The sequence below is a fragment of the Equus quagga genome, chromosome 19 (genome assembly GCF_021613505.1).
Source record: "Equus quagga isolate Etosha38 chromosome 19, UCLA_HA_Equagga_1.0, whole genome shotgun sequence".
Classification (NCBI taxonomy): Eukaryota; Metazoa; Chordata; class Mammalia; order Perissodactyla; family Equidae; genus Equus; species Equus quagga.
Window position 1 is genome coordinate 30,949,372 of NC_060285.1, and position 14,566 is coordinate 30,963,937.

Consider the following 14,566-nt stretch of genomic DNA (forward strand, 5'->3'; position numbering starts at 1 on the left):
GATGAGAGACCTGCCCTGTAGATCTCAACTCCAGCCCAATGGGCCTTGCTCTGGGAAATCAATAATTTGAGTCTTCTGCTGCACCCGAGAGGGTTACTAGGCTTGGAGGGGAAGCAAGTCTCATTCCAAGGACTCCGTATCTCGTGTGCTTTAGGTCTGTGTTACCTCTTTGATTACCCACCTGGCACTGACCTGTTCCCTTGACCCATTCTCAGATATCCTGTCCTTGACATCTGTGGGCTCTTGGGCTTTGGCTTGGCCGCCTGGCTTCTCTAGGTCTGTGATATCAAACTTTCTTTGAGTCGGCCAGATAAGAACATCGGGTTGCTATTTTTTCTCTTTTGCTCTTCTAACTGCACTCGGCTTTGCTATTTGGACTCCTACAGCTATAATAGATATCACCATTCTTTTTCTTTCCTGCTTCTGGTTGGAGGCAAAGGAAAGAAGCGAGAACAAAAATATCATCTTGTGTTTCTTTTGGGGACAGAGCAGATTGACGCAAGTGGTGTGAGCGCTCCAAATCCAATGCTGGCTTACTCACCAGCTTAAGATCCTTAATGATCTCTGCTGCCTTCAGAATTAAGTTCAAATCACTAAGCAGGCAAGTGCTTTCCTGAACACTTTGCCTCATATTCTAGGCTCAAGCTTTGCCAAGCTACTTTTAGTGTCCCAAGCAAGCTGTGTTCTCTCACATGTTCATCGCTCACACACAGCAGGTCCACCTCTCACATTTGTAGGGCCCAGGGCTTGTGCACAAATGGAGGCCACAGGCCATATTTCTGAATTCTTAAAATGTATAGAATTAAGCTAACACACTGTTATATAAAATAGGTTCTATCCTCTTTCTTTGACAAAAATACCTTTACAGCTATCTGAAAAGCTAGATTTAGATTTTGAATTCTCCGACTCTTTAGAATGCCACATCAGAATGTCACAGCACAGGAGACACTCCTAGCACCCAGCCTACCTGCCTTCTCTTCCCACCCCTGGATCTGTCCCGCACAACATGTTTTGCGTGTGGGTGTGTCGGCAAGCCAGCCTGCACATCCAGATGCCATTCACACTCCCCCACCCCCACCCCAAATGGCCATCCCCTAGTAGCAAGCACACAAGCAGCTTGGCCACCCTTGGGAGGAGGATGGAAGAATCCACACATGTCCTGCAATGGGGCCTGGAACCACTGGGGCAAGGACTTATGTGGTCCTGGTTTCCAGAGCATCATCTAGAATGGAAGGAGTGGGAATAGGCTCTGAATGGGTGTGACCCCTGGCCTTACAGACTCTGTACCACTGGGAGGGGCATGGCTGGAGGAGCACTAGAGCAGAAGTCCTATTGCTGGGTCTGAGGGTGGTTCTGGCACACATTTCCCCCTCTGCTGAGGATGCCCTTCCTCCTGCATTATATAATTGACTCTCAAGTACCATCTCATATTCCACCTTCTGCCTCCAAGAAGTCTTCTTAATTCTGTCAGAGTGGGTTACTTGTTTCTCCTAAACTGGCTGTAACACCTACTGTGTGACTCTGAGTAAGTGATTTATCTCTCAGCACCTCAACTTACTTCCAAGACTGTAGTGAGGATGAAAGTTACTAGGTAAAATTTTAGAACAGGGCTTGATTAGAAATAAATGTTAACTATTATAACTCTTACTAGGTACTCACATAGCATGCTGTACTTACTCCTATAGAAGTATTTCACATTGTTTTGTCATTCTATGTTTTCTCACATCTCTCTCTTTTGACAGATAATGTGCTTCTTGAAAGCAAGGACTTAATTTTATTTAATTTTGTATTCCTAACACAAAACCCAATATATGTAACATTGTAGGGGCTCTATAAATGTCTATGGAGTAGATGAACTGCCTCAAGGGGAGCTGGAATTTAACACTGGAAATGTTCATGCTACAGCATGTGACCATCTATAGGAAAAACCACTGGGAGGCTGAACTCGACTTCTCAGATCCTTCTGACTCTAGGCTCTTAGAAGATGGTAGAACTGAGCCAGAACCATGTCACAGGGTGGCATAGAGAAGAAATATTCAAGTGGCAGTCCTATGGACTAGATATGCTTGAACAAGACACTAGCCATATGTCCTGATAAGGATTTACAATTCAAAACATTCCATTATGTAATACTGCATTTGTCTTTATATGAGCCAAAGGATCTGTCAAGCATTCTTCCAAGGGCTTTGAGACCACGTGTTTCTCCAAGATCTGGGCAGTATGTCCCTGTTTTCTTTAATTGGACCTGTTTATTCTGATGACTTGCAGATAAGCAGAGCTCAGGAAATATGGTCAGGAGAAAGACTTTAATGAAGTTTGCTTGATTACAATTATGAAACTGCTCTGCAGAGTCTTCCCCATCATTTACTCAAGTGGTTGCTAAGTAATTTCCGATGCAGTCCCATAATTAGAATGAATGGGCCTAGCTGCTTGTGGATCGGAAAACTGTTCCGTTCATCGTTCATTCATTCATTCATTAGGGGTTGTCCTGAGCTGTGATTGGATGTAGCAAAATACTTTGCACAGAGCCCAAGAAATAAGAAATGAAGGAAAATAGAAAATTCTCTTCCGTGAATTCACTTTTCCCTTCTTTTAATGTTCTGTTTACTCATTTAGTCATTGCATGCAATGATAGTAGTGCTTAAAGCACTGCAAATAGGATTTTTCAAGATTAGTTAAAATAAACACTGAGCTCTAAATACAATATGAAATTTTCTTTTTCTCATTAAATGATTACAATTTATAATAAAATAATTATTTTTATTATGATAAACACCTATGTAGTGCTTGTAATGTGCTGTGTACTGAGTACTTTGTGTATGTTAACTCATTTAATTCTCACAATGATCCTATGAAGTAGAGACTATCGTTGTCCTTATTTTACAAATGAGGAAACTGAGGCATAGAGAATCTGGTATCTAGACTAAGGTTATAAAGTAAGTGGCAAGGCCAGGATACAAACTCAATCCATCTGATTTTAGAGTCTGGCCCCTTCTCAACTATGTTATGTGATATAAAAAAATATTTAAAATCATTTTTCAGCTACAGAGACCCCATTGAGCTAGGTTTTAGGAGAAGGAAATCTAAAGGAAATGATAATATAAACACTGTGGTACCTATTTTCAGTTTCATGCATGTTTTAAATTTTCGTTTCTGGGCAGCATGGTTTTGCTATGATGGAATAATACAGTGATGTGATATAAGGCTGACAGTGACATGGGTTAGTGAGTTTTTGCTAATGGAATTACATTTTAATATATTGAGCACCTGACATTTTGGCCTTTTTGGGATTTGGAACTCACCTCACCAAATAAGAATTTTTCCAAATGAAATGAAATTGATTGAAGTTGAATGAAGTCCAGAGGGAGGTATGCTTTACGTATGTTTCTCTGACATAGAGGTCTTATTTCCGTGGGAACAGGTCAGGGCATTAACTGTTGCAGGGCTGACATGATGACAAGGTTTTGATTCTGGGTTTGCCCTACATTTTCCCTTTCCTGGGCTTCCCCACTTCCTGGACATATTCTCTCTTGAAACTAGTCTTATCACGAGTTAATGATAACCAGTTGTCACAGGAGGAAAAAAAATTGTTCAGCATCCAGTGACTCTTTCTAGAACTTGATAAAAGGAAATAGTGTTGTTCCCATTAATTCACTTGACCTTTCCAAAGGGTGCCTCACAAAGGTTTTAAGAGGCTTTTTTTGTTCCACATTATAATTATCTTTATGCCTGGCTGGAGGGTTGGGAGTTCAATGGAAAAATAAAAATAAAAAAGAATGATAACTTTTCCCTCCCTCCTTTACACCTTTTGCTTAGGTCTGTGCTGATTTCAAAGGTGGAGTGGCATATAATGGGGGAACAGAAAGGAAAGGAAAAGAAAAGAATGAGGGGCTGCCTCTCAGGATGGTGTGATGGGTTAGCTTAGAAACTGAGCCAACTTTTTCAGACTTCTCAAGGTCCATGAAGTCCAATATGTTTAGTCTGTTGCTTCCCTTTTCTTTTCTTTTTTTCCTTGTGTGAGGAAGATTGGCTCTGAGCTAACATGTGTGTCAGTCTTCCTCTGTTTTGTATGTGGGATGCTGCCACAGCATGGCTTGATGAGTGGTGTTTAGATCCATGCCCAGGATCCAAACCTGTGAACCCCAGGCTGCTGAAGTGGAGCATGGGCAATTAACCACTATGCCACCGGGCCGTCCCCTGTTGCTTACCTTGAAGAAAAAATGATTTAGTGATACTTTAGAAAGAGAGATCATGTTCAATTGAAAATAGAGGAGATATGAATATTATCTCTTGGATTGATCCATTAAAGGAAATCATAATTATAATAGAAAACACTTACATAGAGTTAATATGTGCCAGGCACTGTTCTAAGTGTTGTATTTATAGTCACTCATGTAAACCCCACATCAACCCTGTGAGGTAAATGAGAATACGATATTTACGTTGAAGTATATAGATACAAAATAATTTTCCAAGAACTTCGAAACTATTAACTGGTAGAGTTTTCATGCCCAGGTATTCTGATATCATACCTCTATTCTATGCAGTTTTCTAAAACCTGATGTTTTCTAGGGTAATACTTAAACAAAAATACCTGAATCATTGATCCCTATTCTCCTTTATTGGATTGGACAGCATCATTTAGCCCTTCAGCTCCATGTGAAAACACACAGCTTTTTTTGTTTATTTATGTTTGTGTGTGTGTATGTGTAAGTTAAAGAAAATTTAAAATACTTTTGAAAAGAATTTTGCTATCTCTTTAGGGGTAATTATGGACAACTTGGGATGTCGCAAGAACAAGTTTTGGAATCATGCAATGTTTGTATCCACACTTTCTTTAACTTTTAGTTGAAAGGAAAATAACGTGGACACTCTGCTCTTTAAAATAATTCTTTAATCTTTTCCTTCCAAAGTTTCCTACAACTTTTCCTTAGTGCTCTATTCCAAACTTGAGTGTGTGAAACTGAGATATGGCTAAATATTTAGTGATGCCATAATATTTTTTCAGTCATTCAGGTTCTTCCGAATGCAATATTTTTAGGACAATGATCATTAATACTACAATTTGTGTTTGGTTCAGGGTTCAGCAAAATAATGCTATTTATTCCAGTTTGGAATTCACGTAAAGGTTCCAATTCCTGCTTAATTTTTGCTTAACTCCTGGTGGGTAAGGTCATATGTATCTGCTTGATATGATTTGACTCACGGCATAATCAAATCTTCATCTGAAAAAGAGTTTTACCAAGATAGTCATAAAATATCATCATAATATCATCATACTCTTCACAATATCATCAATGGTTATTTATTAGATTTCCATTTAACATATGAAATTGAACTAAATTACTACCATACTTTGCAGTTTGGGGGTGACGACAGTGAGAGTGAAATACTTGAATCAGCCTTTCAAACTGTGCACCTACAGAGGTGCTTCACAAGCATATTCTGAATAGCTTTTATTTTACGGGCCAGGAGTAATTGAGCATTTTGTTAAGATCTACGTTACTGAAAACTATGAGTCTGGCACCCAGTTGCTGAATGATTGATAGTGTTTCTGTACCCCCTAGTGGTCTCATGCAGAACTGAAATGGCCAATGCAAGAATCTCCTGGGACAAAAGGCCTGGGAATCCTGAGGTCTGGACAGCAACGCCTGCATCTGTTTGGCCATGAATTATAAAAGGCAACGGTAAGAAGAGATTTAAGGCCAGGTCCCTAGAGTAGGGTAATGTGAGTGTGGATTTTCATCTCCAAGCTGATTTTATAGCCGTGACAGAAGGGGTGGTGGTGGCTTAAAAAAAAAATAATTCCTCTTTAAATTTCTTACTTCTCCTGGAATGTTGGAGTTGTTGTGTGTTGAAACAAATATTCTCCGTCAGAGTTTCTCATCAGTGACATTATTGACATTTTAGGCCCCATAATTCTTTGTTGTGGGCACCACCCCCCCTGCATTGTAAGCTGTTTAGCAGCATCCTTGGTTTCTTGCCTACTAGATGCTGGTGGCAACCCCCTACCTACCTCACCCCCAGTTATGATAACCAGAAACCTCTCCAGCATCACTGAATGTCCCCTGCGGGTAGGAATTTCCCCCTGGGTGAAAACTATTTAATGGTTTCTTTTAGGTAAGTTGGAAATAGTTTTCCAATCAAAATAAATATTTCACTGAATACTTAGCATGAGTCAGGCCATGTACCTGTATTATTTAATTTAGTCCTTATAACACTCTATGACAAAAGTGTAACTCCTTATCAAGCCTTTGAATGGAGTAAAAGCCAGAATTATTGACTTCCAAGTAATAACAATCCACAGATGCCAATTTATGATAATTTTCTGAATTGACAAAACAGAAGGGAAAGATAGCGTACTGACATTTTCAGAGGAAGATTTACTTGTTTTTTCATTGATTTATTGAGTGCCAACTCTCTGTACAGATACAGAAATCTATAAAGTGAAGCCCCTGCCCTCTGAAGCTTGCTTACATTGTTGCAAGCAGTAAGCAAATTGACATTGGTATATCTAATATTTCATATAGTAATATGCTAGGGAGAAAATAAACATGTTAAAGGGGATAGACAGGCCCCGAGAAGAAAGAGTGCTCCTCTATAGGGTGGTCAGCAAGAGTCTCTCTGATATAGTGATATTTGAGCAGGCAATGAAGGAAGGAGAGAGTGAACCAAGTGGAGATGTGATGGGGAACTCTTCCAGGTAGCGAGAATAGCAAGTGCAAAGGCCATGAGGTAGCAGCATATTTGAGGTGGGAGCAAGCTTGCTAGCATGGTAAAGGAAAAGCAAGGAATCAGTGGAACAGAAGCAGCATGAGTGAAAGAGAGGAGTAGGAGATGAGATAGAGAAGTAATCGTAGGGGATGGGAGGACCGAAGATGCCCTAAGGTCTGGTAGCCCTTGTAAAAGGACTTCTCAGCTTTTACTTGGAGATGAAAATTTATTGATCTGACAATTTTTCAAAGAGTTATGCCAATCTTCTTTCCTTGTTTTCAGAAATAGTTTATCATAATGGTTAAGACCATACATTCTGGAATCACACCTCATTTTAAAGGATGTCTCTAAGAACTCACTCCCTGTGGGCTTTGGGGTAAATAACTTCTCTGAGACTCTGTATTCTTATCTGTAGAAAAAAGTTACAGAAAAATGTTACAGATTCTAGTTTAGTGAATCTAAGTGCTGTTAGACATAAGAGGCACCGTGATTTTGTGTACCAGTAAGAAAATACAAAACCACACTGATAATCACGCAGCAGTCAGTCACACCAGGCTCTCCACGTTTGGAAATGTCTTTAAACTATTCTTGGGGATTTTGTCATTTGTCCTGCCTTCATTTGCATCGTTTGGCATGTAATAGGCAATTATTTTGCATAAATAGTCATGAAATAAAGAACAACTTCATTTATTTGCTGGTAGTTTCATTTCTTAGGGTCCCATAATGCATTTGGTTGTTGCTTTGTAAGAAAATCTGGAATCAGGGTCTTTCCTTCCTACGATGGATATTTGCTTTTAATACCGAATTTAATCCACTTCCTTGCTCAGTTTTTATTATTTCTGCTTGTAAAATAATCTTTAGTTTAAATAGCGGGTCATAGTGTGAAATATTTTTAAACAGCAATTAAACCCAACGTATGCAGTGCCAGTGATGTGCATGAGTCAACTGAAGTGACAGTAATATGAGAACACATTCAAAGACAATGATAGAACTACATCACGTCTGCCCTCTGGTCCATGGTGATTGTAAGGTGATCTTAATCCTGTGTTAAAATGTTTTATACGTGTGTGTCTGTATGTGTGTGTGATATCTATCTGCATATTAGGATATATATGCGCTAACTATATGATATATATAATATTATATATGTGTGTGTATTAAATTTAAATGTACATAAAATCTGCTCAAGTATTTATTTTAGAATTGATGGAATATGTGGTAGTGCCTGCCCTGCACAGTAGTATTGGCTTGGGAAGTTCCTGGCACATAGCCCTCAGTAACTATAAGTTATCATTCTCATCTCTATAAAGACTTTATTTTATATGCTTCCATCTCTTTCTATAAGATTCCTTAAATTAATTTCATTTCCTCTGTTTTTCTCGAACTCAAATCTTCCAATTCAAATTACTCAGTTGGCTCTCCCTTCTTCTGCAGGTTCTACTCCCAGAAGGAAATGAAATTACAAGTCTTTAACTCCCTAAACATTCCTTTCCCCAAGTCATTATTCAACAGCTCATATTAAGAAAAAAAAAATAGCCCCAGGTCCCTGGAGACCCTTTCTATGGCATAATATATTCTTCCTTCTTTCCTATCCCTTGAGTAGCTTTTAATTCAAGATAGATATTTGTCTTGCAATGTTTTTTATTCCCCTGGTGATTTGGAAAGCTGAGGGAACATTATCACTTTGTTTTATCTCTTCCCTGTTTATTAGTCAGCTTGATCTAATAAAATATTGGTTGGTCCACCCTTCTCAGAGAATGTCATGGTTAACTGATAAGCTGGCCCCCAACCCCGGTATCCTGGTTTATCTTTACAGTCACAATGCCATATGAGATCATTTAGAGAAAGGCTGGAGGCAGAAACACTGCTGATTGTTATTGACCCCGCACCTTTTTATATCTTCCTGGAATGATGTACTTTGTGACCACCTGCCTTATCCAGTTAAAACAAGAGTGAAAATAGATGGGGTGGGGAGCCAACAGATAAAGACAAGGACCAGATGGAGGTTCATCTCCAGGATCACTTTGCCCCTTTGCCCTCACTATTTGTAAACTGGGAGGGCCTGGCTGCCCAGCTGTCCTGCAATCTCAGGCAAGGCGAAGATGTTGTCAGCCCCAGGTGATTAACAGCATCTTAAATCTTTAGATGAAATTGCTGCGTGGTCTTTCAGAGCAGGTGGTCTGTTCAGAACTATAGGCTATGTAATGGTTGGAGAGGAGACAAGGGTCCATTTGGGAGGGAGGTGGGCAGCTAAAAAGGCCTTTGTTCTTGAGTTGACTCCTCTTACTTAATCTGGGTAGAGTGTAATAAAGCTGATGATTGGGTTGCTTTAAAATTATTGCTTGTAATTTAAGGTAATTCATGCATTCTATGCATTCTTCATCATTAAAAGTGCTCTAAGCAGTTTAACTCACTTGTATTGACACCTGGATTGGAATTTATGAAGAGGTTAGTGTTCCGGTATTTGCCTTTGAGGTCACTTAAATGCTAATTGATTTTCCCTGAAGTTGCAAAACAACCTGACATGCTGACCCTCCAACGTTGCAAGCTGATGGCCTCAGTTGAAGATGTTTTAGTTAACATATTAATATTTCTTGGTTTTATTCTCCAAGTTCATATGAAAATGAATCCTGAGCTATTTTAACAGCCCATTCCCATTAGGAATTTCTAGATTCCTGCTTTTTCTTAAAAAATTTTTTTTAATGGATTTAAAGACTCCAACACCTGCGGGCCTTAATAGGCCTCCCACTTTGGCATGTTTCAGATAAAGAAAATGGTTGTGAGGAGAGAGAAATCATTCTTTGTGATTTGTGCCTGTGCATCGATCTTATCCAGAAAGGGCCTGTCTTAAGATGAAAAATATACAGTCTAGACAGGAAGAGGGAAGTGGCGGGTATCGGAAAACAACAGACAGAGCAGAGTTCCCTGTGGCTCTATGGATTTAACCTCTGGACAACCACACACTACGGGTCTTGGCATTTGAAAAGGATTAGTAAAGCTGAGGGAGCTAAATAAATATTAATAATCACATGCAAACACATGATTAAAAGTCAAACAACCTGTCCTTGCTAAGAGTCTGTTATAAGCAAAGGATTCTCCCCAGAAGGAAAGAAGGTTACTTGGTATTCTCATTGGTCCTACAGAGACTCATCTTATTCTCTGTCAAATGAAGTAAGAATCAGATTGAAAGAGTCTTAAGCTTCTTTGGGAATCTAGCCTAAACACCTATCTGATGTATAACCCCTTGCTGCTGATACATCTTCGGTTTTACTTGAAAAGAATAGTATGGGAAATATTCTGTTGATAGAGACTTTGGGAGGATCAGATTTTGTTTGGCCAATCTAAAACCAATCTACCAGAAATAATTTTGACCATCTTCTGTTTGCCTGTCTTCCCAGTTGTTAAGGATGATAACATTATTAAAAGTGTGGTAAATTGCATCATTGTCCCCAGTTCTTTACCCTGTTCCGATACCATACTCTTTGCTGACTTTCAAAGTCATCCTTCTATAGGAGTAGAGAGGTGTTGAGTGACCAACTGGTCCTGGTTTACCCAGGACTCTCCTGGTTAGCACGAAAATTTCTGCATCCTGAGAGGTTCCTTAGTCACAGGCAACCCAGGATTATTGGTCACCCTTAGGGAAGTATATCTTTACACCCCTTTACTTTGGGCTTGGTCATGTGACTTGCTTGGCCAATAGAATGAAGTAGAAATGGTAACCTATCAGTTCTGAACCTAAGGCATTAATAGACTGCATGTTTTTGCTGTTTGTGCTTCTGCCATCATCACGAGAAGGACATGCCCTGACAACCCCATTGGTTCAAGGAGGATGAGCAGGTGTGTGGAGCAGAGCTGAGCTCAGCAGAGCAGCCCAGCCAAGCCCAGTTTATATCAGCCTATCCCCAGCAAGGCTATATTTGCATGAGTGATAATAAATGGTTGTTAATGAGTCTGGCCCAGTGGCATAGTGATTAAGTTCACATGCTCCGCTTTGGTGGCCTAGGATTCACAGGTTCAGATCCCGGGTATGGACCCACACACTGCTCATCAAGCCGTGCTGTGGCAGCATCCCATATACAAAGTAGAGGAAGATTGGCAACAGATGTTAGCTCAGTGACAATCTTCCATACACACACAAAATGGCTGTCATTTTAAACCACTGATTTTTTAGCATGCTTTATTACACAGCAATAGTTGTATACAAATCACTTTTAATAGAATCAGGCAGTGAGCTAAAAGTTTTCCATAGATCATCTTCTGCTACCATGCCACGAAGTAGTCAATTTTATTATTTTACAGTTGGGAAAACTGATACCATAGAAAGAGGGAGTAAATGCCCAAGGTAAGCAAGGGAGCTGATTCCAAACCTGTTTCCAAAGTAAGCCAATGCCTTGAAGTTTTTTTTTATTATTGGCACCTGAGCTAACATCTGCTGCCCATCTGCTGTGTCCTTTCCTTCTTCTTCTCCCCAACCCCCTCCCCCCACATAGTTGTATGTTCTAGTTGTAGGTGCTTCTAGTTCTGCTATGAGGGATGCCACCTCAGCATGGCTTGATGAGCGGTGTCATGTCCGTGTCCAGGATCCGAAGTGGGAAAATCCTGGGCAGCCGAAGCAGAGTGTGTAAATGTAACCACTTGGCTGGCCCCTACCTTGAAGTTTTTAAAAGTTATCAACTAATACAAGCTCATTGTGAAAGATTCAAGCTAATCAGACATATAAATAGGAAAAAGTAAAATGTCCTTCCCTGACTCCTCCTCTCTCTCATTTCTCTAATTCTCTCTCTGTGTGGTAATCACTATTAATCTTTGGGCGTGAATACCATCAGATGATTTTCTATGCATTTCATAAATATATTTCTTTATTTTAAATTTTTATGTAAATAGAAATTATATGTTCTGTGGTGTTCTTTCCTAAGATAATTTGGACATCTTTTCATGCCAATCCATATAGATGCACTTTATGTTCTTTTAACAGCTGCACATGACTCCATAGAACGGCAGGATTAAAATCTGAGTTTTCTCTTAACGTTTCAAACATTTCACTTGTTTCTAATTTTTCACTATTCCAAACAATTATTTCAAGAGTCTTCTTTTCATATATTATTGTGCACATACGTGAGTATTTCTGTAGGAAAAATCCTAGAAGTTAATTCTGTAGACAGGCAATTACACATCAGTTTTTAGTAATTTTTTTCTTTAAATAAAATATGATGTACAAAAAAACGTAGACCAGTACTTGTGTACCATAAGCAAGTGCTCATCAGCTACTGAGTTCCCTCTCTGGATGCCTCTTCCCTTGTTGGAGGTATTTTGCAAGGCATTCATGGAAGCCTGTAGAGCTCATTAGCTGTACCTGTTTGTCCCTAGATGAAATGGGTTGTATTGTTCTCAGCTGTTGAATTTGTTGATCTTCCATTTCACATAGCACGAATGATTCTTTGGAAGCTTTACCCGCTGTCCTGAGAGACAGCATTCACTGCAGGTGTTTGCTTCTTAAGCAACAAGTTGTGCTGAATTTCTTCAATGGAAACATTTGTTCCATTAGACAGTGAAATCATGGTCTGCAGAGGGATCCACAGTCACTTGAAGGTGAATTCAGTCACTGTCTCAGTTTAGACTGTTAATAAAGGGACTCATTTGAAGACACACAAAGGCTTTCATCATGTACAGCTTCCCCTGGCTGGAAGGGGAAACTAGAGGAAGAGAGAAGGAATTTAAAGAAAGGAAGAGAGAAAGAGATGGGAAGGGTAGGATTAACTTGGATTACATGGCTGCTATGGGTCAGGAATTCTTCCTTTGATTCAGAGCTTTTGAGAATCATTCATGTGCCAGATACAGTGCTAAGCAGTGGGAAGACAGAAATAAAAGAGGCAGTCCTTGCCCTCACATAGCCCATGGGACAGTGGGGAGACACCTATAGAAGGCAATAATTTCTCTGAAAGAACATACGATCCAGCAAGAACATATAGAAAGGGTGCAAATATTTCTCCTGGAGATTCCAGGTAGATATTCTTTCTAGGGCAAGTGGCTCTTATGCTGCATTGGGGTGGGAGGCTCTGAGATCCCTTCCTATTGAGACTAGCGTATCTAGCGTATGTGACTGTCATGTCGCATGCATGACACCAAGCGAAGTGGCTGGCAACTAGTTGGGGCTCATTAACTGCTACTGCTATTTATGTGATGAGCCACTCTGCCATGTGAGGATCAGCAGCAGCTGCTTCAGATCTTGGAACTGAGAGTTGAAAGAATCAGGGTTAGTTCTAGAAAGAGCACTCTGACATCTTAGGTAATGATGACAACAACAACACAGTACTCTCTGTGTCATACTCTGTCATAGAAGCTTTATGAATACTGAATTTTTAATTCCCACAGCAAGCCTATGAGGTAAGTTACAGGTTTTCTTTTTTTTACAATACTTTTCTATCGAAGAAAAACGAACGTACATACAGAACACATAGAGAAAAGGGTATAAATCCTAAGTGTACATTTCAATAAATTTTCATAAATTGAATATGTGTGTGTGACTGTAACCCAGATCAAGAAACAGAACACTGCCAGCACTCTCAGGAGCACCCGCACCCCCAGTCACTACCCTTCTCATCCTCAAGCTACTGTCCCTCCCGCTAGCCTGACGTTTGTCAGCATGGATTAGTTTTACTTGTTTTTGAATTTTATGTGGATGGAGTCCTGTGGTATGAACTCTTGTGTATCTGGATTCTTGGCTCAATGTTGTGTTTGTGAGCTTTATCCACGTTATTGCATATAGCAGCAGTTCATTCATGTTCATTGCTGTCGGTATTCCATCATAGAACTATACTGCAACATGTTTACACACTTTAATGTTGAAGAAAATCTGGGTTGTTTCTAGTTTTGGGCTATAACGAACAGTGATGTTATTTCTATCTAACATGTATATGTGTGGAGTTTGTGTGTATACATCACATATATAAACATATGTATGTATCACATATATAAACAAGTACGTTGATTTCTGTTGGTTTATATACCTAGGAGTGAAATTGCTGGGTCGTAAATTATGCTTAGGCTCAGCTTTAGCAGATACTGCCAAACCATTGTTCATAGTGAATGTGCCAATTGTCCTCAGCACAGGGAGAGCCACCCCTTACCCTTCCAAAGTCTGCCATTCTTCTTTCCTACCCTTGGTTCCATCTGCATAGCAACAAGCCTAATATGTACATATAAGCTCTGTCCACACAGCCTTCCTTTGGCCACCCTTTGGATCAAGATTTGCATACACCAGCCATGTGGTCTGCCTGTGAAAAATGGGCTTAGGAAGAGTACCATTCAAGCAGGAAATTCTGGAGTCCTGGGTGTCTGGACTACTGTCCAAGGGAGAAGGAGACATGGGTCCTTGGGGGGTTTGCTCTTGGGTTTCATGCACTCCTTACTCCGTGGGGTGGAGCAGGGCCAGGGCCAGGGCCGACCCCTCTTGACTGGATCTGAGGACTGTATTGCACTCACTCTCAGTGAACGAGTCCCAATTGTTTCTCTTCTTCATCAAGACTCGATATTGTTAGCTCTCTTTAACCATCCTGCTGGGTGTGTAGTGGTGTCTCATTGTGGGTTGAGCTGACAATCAATGAGGTAGAGCACTTTTTCTTTATTTTTCTTTTTTGCCATTTAGATATGCTCTCCTGTGAGGTGTCTGATCATCTGTTTCTCACAATTTTCTGTTAGGTAGTTGGTCACTATTATTATCTCGATTTTGCAGTGGGGAATCTGAAGCACAAAGAGGATAAATAATTTTTCCATGATGCCAAAACTGGAAAGTAGAAACAGAGCTGGGATTTTAATCCAGGACATCTGACTTCACAGTCCACTCTCCCAATCC